Source organism: Buteo buteo, chromosome 1 (genome assembly GCF_964188355.1).
Source record: "Buteo buteo chromosome 1, bButBut1.hap1.1, whole genome shotgun sequence".
NCBI classification, from domain to species: Eukaryota; Metazoa; Chordata; class Aves; order Accipitriformes; family Accipitridae; genus Buteo; species Buteo buteo.
The window spans coordinates 9361581-9376801 of record NC_134171.1 but is presented as its reverse complement, the minus strand read 5'-3'; the positions used below and the strand labels follow the sequence as shown (position 1 = coordinate 9376801).

The window sequence follows — 15221 nt, the reverse complement described above, 5'->3', positions numbered from 1 at the left end:
CTGCTCCTTTCATGTATTCCTCTTCTCTCTTCCACAGTTTCTACCGTAATTATTCATTCTCTCTACCTCTGACTCGGTTCTTTGTCCCCCATTTGACATCCTTTGTTCTCTCAGCCCCTGATACTCTCCTGCAATCCGATGCTCAGCTACAGTGTGTGAATGGTGACCCCCGGGTTGGGCCCTCAGCTGTCTGAGTGCAGTTTAGTGACCCTCCAAAGAAATAGTTGCTTGTGCACCTCTCCACTGCCTTATCCCTCTGCCAAAATGCTGTTCTCTAGAAAGATGGCTGGAGCAAACACATTGGCTTCTCATCCCCTCGTAGTTGATAGTCTGGCATACTATGCCAGAACAGATCATAGAGAGCTTTGTAAAGGGCAACGTGGAGTGTCACTGAATGACTACACGCTTGTCCCATCTGCCAGAATTAGCATCAGCTCAGCTGCTTTCTGCTCCTAAACGCAGCAAGCTCCAAGCAGTGCAGACTGTAAACAAAGACGTAATTGAATGTAAAACAAAGAGAGACTCCTGGTTTTAAAAGTCATGTAACTACCCTGAGAACTTCAAACATGCATGGAAGTCTCTCAAAATACTGCGGAGATAGTCACTGGCATAGTTTCCCCATGATCAGTCAATGAGGCAATGTGGGTACTGGGACTGTGCTGAAACAGTGTATATCAGCTATTTGGGGACAGTAAGACACAAACATACACTTTTTAAAAAAGGAAGTATATATAGTATATATAGTATTATAGGCAAGGAAAGGCTGGGAGAAAAATCTGTCCAATCCATCCCCCCCAAAATAACAACTGGCTCCAAGTCGAACCCTCAGCCATTAGCAAGAGGCCCTAAAGTGCTGAAAAGGCCCTCACTAGAGGTTCTCCACCTTTTCCACACCAAGGCCCATTTTGTGTTTTCTAGGACTTTCTACTTATTTTTAGGGATATAGGAGAGACAAGGCAGTAACCACCCAGTTATTCCTTTTCGTTCCTTCTGGATAAGGAGTCTGCAACAGGGAGGAGCGCCCTGTCCCTGGGAATGTGAGCAGCCCACAGCACCATCCTGCATTATTTTAAGTGCTATGTTTGAATCTGTGATAATGCACAAACTACTTCTCATCTCCACATCTCAAAGAAGGAAAGAAAAGAACAAGGCAGAGCTCTCAGTTGCATAAATACTTTTCTCTTGCCAAGGAAATCTTCTCTGGGCAAGCATCCTGCATTTTTATCCCAGAGAGCAGCATCCTCTCCTCAGAAAGCAGGTGTCTTTAACTTAGTTTCCCACTACATTCTGGAAATTGCATCAGGAGGGAGAAAAAAGAGATTATGTGAGGGTTAAAAGATCCAGGTTTTCAAAGCATAAAATCCTGCAATGTCTACTCTAATAGTGCACTTGTGATACACTAATTTTGCTAATATGAGCAGCCACCTCTCAAGAGTTACTGTCTAATCTAATACGACCCTGAATCACTATGGGGCAATGGGTTCACATTTAGGGCATGTGGTTGTCATATGGGGAGATTTTTTAATAAGCAATTTGAAATAAATATTTTTCAAGATTTTAAAAAACTCACATTCTAGTGGATTTATGTCAACTTTACAATATAGTTGAGGCAAAGAAAGTTTTTCAAGTAACATTAGATGAAGTACCCTTTTTGACAAAGAGGTACCAGGGCTCCCTGCAAGTGTTTGAAAAAACATGCACTATGCATGGCAGATAAACGTGGCTACAGTGTACTGGATTGTTAAGGCTGAATTACAACTTTTATTGTGATCCTCACTTAACCTCTCCAATTGCTAATTTTTTCATACACTGTCCTGGAACAGAAGTTAATTTAGGGAAAGCACTTTAAACAGAATTGATGCACCGGTGTGAGAACAAAACAAGCCTACCATTCCTTGTTGGTTCCAGTGGGTTTTTTTGAGACTGAAACATTCCCACTTGGCTCAGCTGTTTTTGTATTTAAACTTGAATGGTTTTGAGTCAAAAACAAAGAACATCTGTTAGGCAATTTTAAAGCTAGAAGTATTTAACATTTTTCCCTTGATGTGCACGATTTGATTCACTGCCCTGTTGTATTGATATTACTGGAGGGGCTTCACACATCATTTAGAAGACAGATCAGCAATGCAGGACACCCAAGATGGCAAGCGGGCAGACAGCATGCTGTTGGGCTGGTGCAGGGCCAGGAGCCACAGCTTCTTTAGAGAGGCATTTGTGAGAGGCAGTAGCTGTCAGCTCCTGGTTCAAACTGAGTTCTGAGCTCAGCAAAAGCTGCTGCCTTCCAGAGAGGAAAAGTACCTCCCATTAACCAACCAGTTGCAGGACCTTGTTTCCTTGAAAGGCAGGATGACCTGGTTCCAGCCAGGTTTCTGCAGGAATACATACCCTCTTTCTGAGGAGAGAAAAATGAAGCACTTACAGACCAGCAGAATGTAGCCCTCTTTATCCTGAACCTCAGGAGTGTCTCTCCTCATTATTATCACTTAGATCTGCAAAGCTGTTTTTCTGCTCCAGGCTTGCTGAAAAAAAAAAAAAAAAAGCATACACATATTGTGAAATTTAAAAACTCTGAAAGAGAGGAAAATATTTGCTGTTTTACTATCAGTTATTTTATTGGTTGGACTGTTTCTGCTTAGTCAACTATTTTATTTATTGGAGAAAGTGTCAGATATATTTTTTTAAAGGCTGTAATTAAGCACAGTCAGGAGTCATTAGATTATTCAAAAAGCCTGCTGCTTCCCATTAACTAACAGCAACTACCAAAACAAGAGGAGGTTTTATGGACTAGGCCTAGCTCTGAGTGTAAAAGTATCTTGGAGGGCAAATGCACACACTATACTTGGAGATCCCATCTTCATGCTATAGAATGCTGTACTTGGCAATTAGTTCCTTCCAAGCTGGAGCTGAAAATTGCCTCTTTCCACACACCGAAATTAATAGAGGATTAAACTCACCTTTTGCATAAAAATGGGCTTTGAAGATTGATTATGCCATGAGTCACCTTTTATCTTGAGATCAGCTGCTTAAATCTGATGCAGGTTGCACTTTTTTTGCTAGCACTTTTTATCTAGGCGGAAAAGAGACTGGATATTGTGGTGTGGGATGTTTCTGAATCAGTGAATTCCGGCTTTTCTATCTTCTAACCAGTGTTAAATTGCAAATGTCATTGGAGAAAAAAAGGAGGATATAAAGGCAGCAGAAATGGTAACTCTCCAGAATAAACAAAATACAGTCTTAAGACCCCATCTTCATCTAAGACAGACAAATGTTAAAAAATACCTTTGTTGCACCAGCAAAAAAAAAGCCATAAGAAAATGTTTGGGCGCTGTTCATGTCACACCATACTATGTTGGCATTTCCATTTGACACGCAGACTTGTCAGTTTTGAGCGTAGCTGTGAACTACAGATGCTTTTAAAATAAGAGATAGAGGAAAATAGATTCCCATTCAAAATAGAACCTGTGCTGAATGTCTATTCCAGGTCTAAAAAGGTCTGAGATTTACTAGTCATACAGACAATTTTCCAGCTGCACTAACACTGAGGGAGGGAGAGAACATACTGAGGTGCTCAGTCCTTTATCTTTTCAAGCTGGTTTTGAAATGTCTGAACAGAAATATTTCTTCTGTTTCTAGAGACCAGCTGTTCAACAAGAGATGGGAAATGGAGGGAGCAACAGACAAGCAGCTTTGAAATCTGCTCATATTGGCATGGCTGAATTGTATTAACTCATCCCTTGGCTGACAGCATGTAAAATATAAGACAATTTACAGAGGATTTTCCCACCTGTGCATTTGTAAGTACATAGAAGAAAATTAGTTACAGTCCCTTTTTGCTGTCTCTTCAATGCTAGACATTAAACCAAGTGGGACTGGCGAGGGGCATCCTTCATTCTGGGTAACAGACTTGCAGTGGCTGGGGCTCACCATGTGTGCCACCTTTTGCTGGTTATCATCTTCAGAAGCCAATGCTGACATTGTGGAAAGGTGACTGAACTGAGACCAGATTAAATAGGAAGGCAAGTTGCAGGCACTGACAGGCCAGAAGCAGCCACTCACACAATAGACAGCGACAGAAATACTGCACAGCAAACCACCCACCCGCTGCTGTGCTGCTGAAGAGCATCTTGATACAAGCACCACATCAAAATTCTCCAGCCTCCCTCAAAGCCATCTCTACTTATGACAGAGCCAGATTAAAGCCTGGAAATTCTCCTCCATATGTGCTTTTACATGGCCTCGTTGCTATGTATATTTTTTATTTTGCATTCATGTGCTGGGCTAACATCACATAAAATTCTCAAATAACCATTGTTGTTCCTCTTCTACTCTTAAGAGGGAGAATGTGAGCTTTGAGGAGCTTTTTTAGTTAAGTGTATGATGATTCTGTGTCAGAGACAGCAGGCCAAAAACTTGTTCTTCCATTTGGAAGGATGAGTAATAATTTAAGATGATCCTTAATATCTAGAAGAGTTGTGTCTTCAGTCTACTCACCAAAAATGCATCTTCGCTGGCAGTTACGACTGAGATGAAGGATCACATGCTCTCAGCCACCTAAGCAACCTTCCCTCCATCTGTATCTTGCTTGTCAGCACCAGCTTCCACATCGTTCTCCTTAATCATCCATCCAGCCCTATCTATAAATTGTCTTTCTCCATTAAGTCTGATCTCTAGTTATGGACAGCACAGACAGGAGGTACGGTGCCATGTGGGATGCTGCTCACCACTACCCATACTTGCAAGCTGGAGCACTCAGATGAACTAAATACTTCACAAAAGCTTCTGGACTCAGACTGGGTGGCTGCTGAGGCTTGTACTTAGGGCATTTCTTCATAGGCATCTACTGAGTTGGGGCTTGAAAGTGACCCTAAAGTTTTCTGTAGTTATCAGACATATTCTCATGCTTTCTGTGCATCTATTCTCCAGCTGGAAAATGGGGCTAACTGAAGTTCTCAACTCTCTCTCATTGAAAGGTTTTATTTACCCTTGTGGTAAAAATCTTCATAGTGCCTCAGGAACTCCAGCCAACATCCCGGAGCAGTGTCATTTACAGTTGCCTGGCCAAGCCATGGGGCAGCAGGGAAATCATGACTGAGACCCTGAGTTTGAGCATGGGAAGTCAGTATAAAGAGCAGGAATCAGTTTGATATGCATGGGGGTGTTTTGAGTTGTTAAGGACACACACTGCAGTGTTCTGTAGCAGTCATGTTTCCTGAGGACTTGTGGCATCGTGCCAAGTATACAGGACCCCTGCAGATCTGAGAGCAGGTTATGTTTCAGAAGCTTTCCTCTGCCTCCAGATCTCTTCACCTGCCAAAATGGGAAATGGGTGTATCCGGGCATTTTTCCAGAAGCCTCTGAACTAATGCACTCATGCAGCAAAATTCAACTGGTACATTCACGTCCTTTTCACCTTGGTATTTCACTGCATAAAGTATTTGCCCTACCTTTGCTGCTCCTTTGGATGCCCACAGGCCTCTTGTCCGTTTACCAAAGCAGGAAGTACCTAAGTATGAACAAAACTGATTTTAAGTCTGACACATCATTAGTATCTGCCAGATACTATTGGCTCTGGCTTCTTAACAATCATTACTCTTAATAAAAGTGTTAAGCTCTATAGACAGGTGTCCCTTCTGAAGTTACACCGCTGAGCTGAAATTTAACCCTTCTTTACATTTCCAAAAGTCAATCAGGCTGTCATTGAAACAATGGAATAAAATCGCCAGTCCTTGATCTATTCCTGTTTCTATTTAAAGGTGACAAACAGTTGATTTCACATAAGATCTCATCAGCATTCCTTAGTCAGCATGATTGTTCTGAACTTCCTGGCATTCCGACAAACTGAGCAAGTAAGGTTATTTAGGAGCTTAGAGCTAGGATGGATAGAAAGGGAAAGTAGACAATATGCTGCCACCTTTTGGTTATAGAAATGAGAACAGGTATTATCTGGACAGATCTATCTAGTGGAAATTAAGAGACATCTACGCTTTTTTCTGTAATAAAACAAATTGAAAGTCCATATAGTGTGAGATGCATCCCTTCATGTTCTAAACTGTTGCTATGAGCTTAGCTCACATATTTCACATTTGTTCAGTCTTGTATGGGCTAATTAATAATTATCAATTAATAATTAATGATTTCTCTCATTTAAAACATATAGGGTTGAGTTCACTCACCTAAAACTAATGCTTTGCATCACTAAACTGATTTGAGGAACATAGCTGCAGAAATAAAAGGTACAAGATGTCATGCATCAGTAGCTTGTAAAAGTAAGTTACTGCATGTCGTAACTCCCATGTGGCTATTTATATGGACACACAAAGTTAAGGCAGCCTGACACTTTCATTAATAAATAGGTTTGTTATCAGTACAATCAGTACATTACAACTTCTAACCTTAACTGTTCAAGCGAGATTTTCTGTACTGGCTGACTGCTGAGGACCTAAAGGGTATTTTGTTTGCTCGTTTATTAAAAAGTTGGTTCAGCTGTCTGTGAGAACAAAAGATGGAAGAATGCCCATCTTAATAAATGAAATGCAAGACTGTTCTGTTAAAAAGTTTGTGCACCTTCTAGTTTGATGCAGAGCCTTGAAATTTAACAGAGGAGCTATCTGTATCAGGGATATGTTTCTCACTGCTCCTATGAGTCACTGCACAAATTTGTGCCAGGCAATAAGCCTTTGAAAATCTCAGTTCAAGTATGTTCTGTAAAGACCTATGGGAGCTTGTGAGCTCAAGTCCATGAATGTTACTCTCAAGCTCCCAGGTGCCAGAGGCTCTTTACATTTACTGCACATACAGATTCATTGAGTGTGCCTCATCCTGGGGCACAAAAATCCATCAAACACTCGATCTTCTGTTTCTCAGTGCTGGCACTGAGTTCTCAATCTTTTCTCCTGGTATATCGGTAATACCACAAGGGATCCTGTCTGCCTGTACTGCAGAAGGGACAGGAATTCTCCAAGCACCATCAAAGCAGTGTTGGTAGGCCTGTAATGCCCTATAGCAGTGACACATTGGTCCTTGAGACCTGAAGCCCTTGATAGTCTGCAAGATCTAGCTCTGGGAGTACTTGATGGGGTGCTGAAGGTCCCTCAGGTGGAACACCAGCACAATATACCCTAAGGGTGTCTGGCCATGAGATCACCTTACAGGACACTGCTCATGCAACCTGTGCAGACTGCACTTTGGTGCACCTTCCACCTGGAGTAGCCCCAGTCACTCAACCATGAGCAAAGCTGTGCAGCAGACCCGAACTAGGCCCTTGTGCCACATCATGCCGTTGTTACACTTCACACATGGGTGCTTATGCAAAATGTCCCTGTCTCAGGAAAGACTTGCAGACCTTTAATATACTAATGGTGCCACCCTCCACTGTCTGCTGCACCGTACTCCAAAAGCTGGGAGTTAGAGAGCACCCTTCTACCTTGAGGAGTTCTAGGCTCTCCTGCCATTTGGAAGAGTATCCAGAGGACCACAGACATGAGAAAACCACTAGGAGTTATCCTGTTTATGCACTGATCACTCACTGACAGTCCCAGCAGAGGCACTCAACAGCTTCACAGACACTGTCATATAAAGATCATGAAGCTGAAGGAGACCTACAAGAAGGAATTCTGAGGCAAAACAGCCCCCACCTATGTTATCACTTCTTCAGGGGATGTAGCTCCATTACCCATCAGGAAAAGGAAGAGAGGAACTCATTTTATCTTGCTCTTTTTAAGGAGGGAAGTGGTGCATTGATTTATGGTGCAGGGCTGTGCTTAACCTCTCAGGGCGGAGGGCATCCTGTTATCTTTCCCAGGTCAGGATCACGCCATTAGCAATCTGGGTCAGTGGTGGGAAACAGCATGACACATCCTTCCAGAGGTAAATGAGGCCTCCTTTTCCTACCAGTAAATTCCCCTAATCCTCTTAGCAACCAGAATTCCTTCTCCCCATCTCAGCACTCATCTTCCACACACCTCATGAACTGTTTTTTTAACCATCTTCCAAGGGTAGTTTTTTTATCCACTTACCCTACATGCTCAGCACCAGCACAGACACGCAGTTGCCCAAAGCAGTCATTGAAGCCACATCGGGTTAGAGAGGCAGGGAAACACCTAGACCATCAAGCCTGCTAGAAATACACACAGGGATGGGCTTTTTTTTCCTTTTCTCTCCCTCTGCAATTTTTCCATCATTTTTAGGGAAGCATATCCAGCTCATTGGTAGAGAGCTGTATAAAGCTACTCAGTGCACAGAATGGACCATGGTATGGAGGTGAGTCAGGATTGTATAATGAATCAGATCTTGTCCAGAGGATCCTGGCTCTTTTGTTGCAGAAAATGAACAAAATGACTGCAGGAAAAAAAAAAGGGGGGGGGGGGGGGGTGTTGCTGGCTAAGGCATTTGTATGCTGCTCAGAAGGACTGGATTCTATTTTTGTATTACACACAGACTACTAAATTAGCCACTTAAAAACCCATTTTTCATGGGTGGCCATGAACTGGGTGCAGGGCTTTGCTGAAAGCCTAAATTCTAGCCTTGTGCTTTTATGGCTAAAAATGTAGCTGCAATGTAATGTGATTAGTTGTAATGCTATCTTCTTCTTACTTTATGAGGTTGTTATCAAAATACATTGAATTTTGTTTGTGAAACTCGCTTAATGCTGTTGTATACCACTGAAAAGTCCATAACAAAGTTACTAACTCTGTCTTTGGAGCAGGATTTGAACAGTAAGTAGTAAGGCATGGAGTCCCACATCAAGCATCCAAAAGTGAAAAAAATATTGAATAGTTGCTCATTAAGTGACTACCAGCCTTTCTGTGCACTGAATGGGCTCATGTCATTAATGACTACCTTGCAATCAAACGCAAGGGGAGGCAAATCAAAGTTCTGCAAACAACATGAATTCTGGCATTTTCTAACTTTAGAATGCTTGATTTTGCAGCCTTAAAAGCTTTTTTATGGTTTTTGTGTGGAATATAAAGATACATCATGTAAAACAAAGCATTAAGAACCATAAAAGGAATCCCTGTAGATTAAAAGTGCATTAAGACTGACATTTTTGAGACTTTAACCCTGATTATTGTGGATTATTTTAAACCTATACATTTATCAGAGCAAGCTTTATCATATTAGAATTGTAAAAAGGTCCACAGAGTTTTAACTAGTTGAACTAAGCTACTGTCAAACAGTAATGAGGCAGTGCAAGTCTGTGTATAAACAGACTTAAGATAATAATATGAGAGACATTTAAAGAGGTAAGGAAAGTGTAAATTAATATAGACTGTTTTGCTATTTTAGCTAATTATCCCCTTTGGAACACTACACTGATGAAATTATGCCTGTAGCTAACATATTTGAGCATCTGTGTCCCATGCTTCGGTGGATACAGTTGACACACTTGGCCCTGGGTCTGTGGCACTACAGTAGGTCGGTCTTACAGCTCCTTCTCTGTATTCATCAGGGTATGGGTTGTTTGAGCTGTCAGTAACCTGCCTCTTAAATTCAAGCTGTAGGAGGTAAAACACAGTCACAATACATCAGCCAAGAGGATAGGATCACACTTGTAAATCAGCTATTATAACACTGAGGATTTTCATGTTTATGGTTTTACACAGAAGACTTCTTTCTATACCCATGTTCATCTGTCCTCGTACCTCACATAGCTGCCAGAAATATGTTTTCCAAAGACCTTTAACTGAATTTACTCAAAGATGCAACAATCCTGTCATCTCTGCACGTGACTGAATCGCCCTTCTCTGAGCTTCCTCCCTGGATTCCTGCAGGCTCTTCTGAAAAGCTGGTTCTGGAATAAATTTTGTGAAGGTTTGTATGTGAATCATCAGGACCTTTAGCATTTCATCTGTGAACATTTTAACAGTGAAAAAGCGAATGACAATAAAACAAAAAAAACCTTAAATCCGCCATTGTTTTTTCATGTTCATCACCACCCATGCTTGGCTTGGATCAGCTTTCCCTTTCCTTGCTCATTCCCTGTTCTGCATTTTCCTGCCATGTTGTCAAACGTGCAAAGAACTGGTTTATCCCTGCCCCACCAGCATCAGCATTTTACTGCGTTATTCCCCCAATTACTTTGGAAAGATTCTGTGTAGCCTGCAGGTTAGGACTGTGATATTTCTATTTCAGTTTCAAGGCTTGCATTTTAAGTGCTAGTATTAAATGGAGATCTTTGCAAGGTATCTGGCAGCTCTGCATTTGGCAGTTTACAAAGAAGCTGGGTACCTAGTTCAACAGTGGAGTGACTTCCCTTGTTCTGTATCACCTGATATGTAATTAAGATACAATTGCACTACCAGGCTTTCTGCATATCAGTGTACAATCTATTCCATTTAGTCACAGTAAATTACACACTCATCATTATCCTATGAAACAGCATAGTACCAGTGAGTCAATTATACCTGATGGTCAGATTGCTCTGTGTCCAGTGTCTTCCTATTACGCCTGATCTTCTTGCTATGAAACTCAATGATGGTCTCCTATTGATTTAAAAGAAGCAGGATTTCAAGAGATTTTAAGAAATAATGTGAAAATTGCTATCATTAACTTTTTCCAAAACATTTACTAAAATAAAAAATATTTTTTGTATTTACTGGGTTTTTTAATTTTCCTTCTTGTTTTTCTCTTCCCTCTTTTGCTCTTCTCACTCCCCTCCTCCATCAGTTTGAAAACGTCAGTCCACAATGTCGCCTTTGAAAAGGGTTTTGAGAGCTGCAGATCAAAACCTCTTCTATGTAAGTGTCAATCCCTTTCAAAACATCTTCCTTCAAGCTAATTTACATCACCCAACAGTAAAAAAAGGGATTAACAGATTAAGATGGATTTAAATATCCCCCTCATTAATACAACTGAAAATTGGGAAGAGTACAACATTATTTTTCACTCCAGCTTTCTCCTCCATCGCTTAGCCCAGTTAAGTTTCAGAAGAGGAAAAATGTAAAGTAAAAATCACTGATCAGATGCTGGAGAACTGAGTTAAAGACCTATCTCATCTAGTTTTCTTACATGGCCGTAAGCACATAATTTCATCTATCCTAGTCCTTAGCTGCCTCTTTGTTAAACAGGGTAACAAGTGTATGAATCTCATAAAACTGTGAGAATCCTTTTTATCAGGGATTGATTTAGTAAAATCCAATGGCAATTAGAACTATACCAGCAGATACAAATAGTACATGCAAACCAAATTTATGCCTTCTGAAGCTCCCTGTAAATGTGTCCATCAGGACATCACCTCAGTTACTGGAATACAACAAAGTCTTGCTGAAGTTATAATAATAATTTTTTAAAAAGCAAGAAAATTCTCAGCACATCAGAGTGAAACAAGTAATACTAATCCCAAATCCACAGAAAAGTAAAATTGTTTAAAAAGTTAATTTACTGCGTCTACAATGAACATGCAATATCAGTTTGTACTGAGAGTAGCAATGTCTCAGTAATTCATAAACAATCACATACTAAATACTGTAAGTTTGCCTGCAAAAACAGCAACCTTCTAAGCTATTATTACAGTTCTGGAGGAAATCCAGCCATGCTGAGAAAATCTGTGCTGAAAAAGAAAGTTTGTAAGGAGAGGTAATATGTTTTATTAGATGAAATCAGACCAAATACAAGAACTGTAAGCCTGAAAGCTTGGTTATTTTTCCAATTATATCTGATAAAATATAATGATGTCTTCCTACAAGCCTAACCTTTCTTACAGATTACAAAAGTATTACTTTAAAAGTAAAGCATTTACAAGGAACACTTTATTGTGGTTGATAAATATTAGCAAGCAAATGGACATATGAAATGATATAATAAAACATGTCCATTTGGAACCCTTCCTTTGCCAATAAAGCCTAAGATAACTTATAACTGAAAAAGATTAGAAGATTTAAAATAATTTTCACTGTCCTCTACATAGCTCTAAAACTGTGTAAAGCTAGTAATTTCCCCCTGCTTATTTGGATTTTTCTCATAGCAATGAAAAGTACAAAAATAAAAAACTTTAAAGAGTCATCGTTAAAACAAAAATGGGTGGAGAAAATTCACCGGCATGAAAAAACTTGAACAGCTTTTAGTTCATTTTATCTTGAAGTGACTATAGTTCAAGTTCACAGTATCCCTTAAACTATGAGAGATGTTTTGATTTCAGCCAGGCTCTTCAGTTATGCATATCTTGTCATGTTCTTTGAAGGTCTCAGTATTTTTTTCCACTATAGTCTGTGTTTTTCGAAAAGATTCCAGTTCTCAAAGCAGTATCTGAACTAACGCTAGAGATCTTAACTGCCAGGCCCTAACTGACATTTACTGGTTTTTCAGTCAAGCTGGAAAGTGTGTATGCATTTGAAATTTATTGTGGGTGAATTTGTATAATTTTATGATTAATGATTTGCATCAAATCATTTTGTGTGTGTGCGCATGTGAATTCTCCAGCTTTATATGCATTACCATTAGAACTTCTTTGTAAAAAGTACTACTCAACGTCCAATAGCCCAAGCACATCTTACTGAAACACTATCCTGAAGCCATCATTCTGCAATTGCTAAGTGATTCCACTGATAAAAAACCATGATTTTGCTGGCTACCCGGATTGTCCTTTCTACCACACTTACCAATTGCCTCTACAGCCTGAACTACTGACGTTTCAGCTCCTGACACATTCCCGTACCAGCAGACCTGTGTCTGTTCAGCCAAGCCTCAAGCGTCAGTGTAGTCTGGTACTCAGCTCCTGATTTCATTGTCCTCGGAAAAGGAGTACATGCCGTCCCACTGGAATTCTGCCCAGCAAGCTGCACAAATACAGAAGCAAATATCAACAAATGAAGGAAACAATTGGAACATAAGAAAATATTGCCATAAGGAATCTTTCTTTTAAATATAAAAGTAAGAAATACATCAGCAGTTTGTATGAGCTCTGAAAAGCTCACTGGGCCAGAAGCTACCATTAAAACCAGGAAATCTTGTCTGTGGGAGTTATCAACTTCTAAATTCAAGTACTTCTATCTTGTGTCACTACCAACATTGATACTGACCAGGATTCAGAACAAGCACAGACAGGCTGTGAAATCCAGGTTCTCCACTGACTCATAAATATGGGAAGACTTTCAGGCCCAGATTCCTACATCTCCTAAATCACACCTAGAGCATCCAGCTGTATCACACATGGAGTCTCTCAAACAGCGGAATAAGGTACGTACAATACAATATGACTTTATGGTAAACTTAGATACTATAATTCCTGTCTGGGTATTTTAGTGTGTCCTTTCTATGCCTCCTGGGCTTTTAAATCTTCTCCAAGTGCTCTGTGTGGGATCTATGCCAAAAAGTTTACAAAGTTTCAGTTCTCTTCAATTTATACAGTGACACAAAAACGATCTTTTTTGAGAAAGCATGGGTTGGGCCACCAGTCTGTCAGATGGTTTGAAAATTGGCTGGACCGCCAGGCTCAACTGGTAAAAATGAATGGTTGACGTGTAGTTAGTGAAGAACACAGTGTTCAGCCTCTTGATCAGAGGCCCAGATGATGACACAGAATGCACCCTGAGCAAATTTATGGGCACCAAATTAAAGAGTGGCTGACATGAGGACTGGCAGAATTTAATCCAAAGAGATCTCAATAAATTTGAGCATTAGGCCAACAGATACCTCAAGCTCAATAGAGAATAACCCCAGGCATCAGGACAGGCGGGAAACTGGCTGAGCATCAGCCCACGAAAAGGACCGGGGGATCATGGTGATGTCAGGCTGAGCATGAGCCCGTTTGAGCCAACAGTGCACTGCAAATAAAGCAAACTGCACCCTGGACTCCATTGAGAGAGGTGTGGCAGGGAAGGTATTATCTATCCCACAGTCATTAAAACAGAGAAATTAGGAGCAAAAATTTTCACAGAGGCTGACAAATTCTACTTAAACTAAATGTTTATCCAGTACGCATAGAAAGAAAAAGAGCACCTTTTCATAAAAATGGGCATAATCTAGCTGGGAAATTAGAAGGTAGCAATCCTCGCCAGAGCAGTGAGTTTCTGGAATAGTATTCTGCCTTTAGTAGCAGGGTAAAACAATCAAGCTAGTTGCAAAATGGAGTTTAATAGTTTATAAAAAGACCAACGTAATAATGTTGCACATGACAGCAAGTGGTGATGTAGGAGATCTCATCCAGTCCTACATTTCTGAATTCTGCATGCATAGAGAGTCATAAAAATGAAAGAAGATAAAGAATAGTTTCTGAAACATAATAAAGAGGGAGAGAAAAGAGGAGAGAGACATATGGCTGTCGGCAAACAAAGTCCCTGGAGGTAATGAAGAGGCTAGGAATATTCCTTGAAAACTTGGTGACTTTCTTGTCAGAGATCACAACGTTGTCTCAATGTGGCCTGATGCCATTGCCTTTAATGCCCCTCATTTTGCAGCACAATTTCATTGTGATGGCTGCTGGAAACATTACTGCTTCTAGCAAAACAGCAATACCACATTTTATACAGCACAGGCCATGGGATGTCAAGTAACAGATGATCCTGAATGATCCCCTTGAATCCCTTATCTACAAAGCAAGGCCTTTCTACCATTTGGTCGTATCATCATAAGCAGAGACAATTTGAGGCACCACACTTGCACTAATATATGACTTTGAAAGAACAAGTTTATTTTGCGTTTTAGGTCCTAGTGGTTTTTTAAACCCCCTAATGGTTTTTAATTTTGCACATTGTTATGCCTGATTAATGATATTTTTACTGCTCACAGTGATTGTGTTCTTGTTTATTAAAAATTAATTGAGAGGGTAATTGAGCTCTGCATTCATAGTTTTATGTTCTAAATAACTATTTAAATGCCTCCTTTTGTTACAATAATACATTAAAATCTTACTAAATTCAAGAGTGAAAGAAAGGCAGTGTGTAAGAGGTGGCAAAGGCAAGTGCTGCTATGTCAGTGGAAGCAGCAGCAACGGCTGTGGGCAGAGATGTCCAGAAAAAGCTAAAGGAATACTCTTCAGCCAGGCCCACCAGCTCCAAGAACAAACACCCTTTTGATGACCTCTGAGGTCAAACATGGGAAGCAAATAAGACTAGTGAAATCTGGAAGTCCCATTAACCACCCCACATACCCTTGTCATGGTTTAACCCCAGTCAGCAACTAAGCACCACTCAGCCGCTCACTCATCCCTCCCCACCCAGTGGGATGGGGGAGAAAATCGGGAAAAGAAGTAAAACTCGTGGGTTGAGGTAAGAACAGTTTAATAG

At 40.5% G+C, this 15221-nt stretch overlaps 2 long non-coding RNA genes across 2 annotated transcripts; both read right to left on the bottom strand.

Annotated features, from left to right (window-relative positions):
- Positions 1 to 2246: 2246 nt before the first annotated feature.
- LOC142036905 (uncharacterized) lies at positions 2247 to 9762 on the bottom strand. The gene is made up of 3 exons (XR_012652251.1): positions 9642 to 9762; positions 5445 to 5503; positions 2247 to 2519 (listed from the first exon to the last, which is right to left on the bottom strand). It is a non-coding gene; the product is annotated as an uncharacterized LOC142036905 (long non-coding RNA).
- Positions 9763 to 10403: 641 nt separating this feature from the next.
- On the bottom strand, positions 10404 to 13081 carry LOC142036909 (uncharacterized). The gene is made up of 3 exons (XR_012652252.1): positions 12927 to 13081; positions 12597 to 12773; positions 10404 to 10481 (listed from the first exon to the last, which is right to left on the bottom strand). It is a non-coding gene; the product is annotated as an uncharacterized LOC142036909 (long non-coding RNA).
- Between the last annotated feature and the right edge of the window lie 2140 nt (positions 13082 to 15221).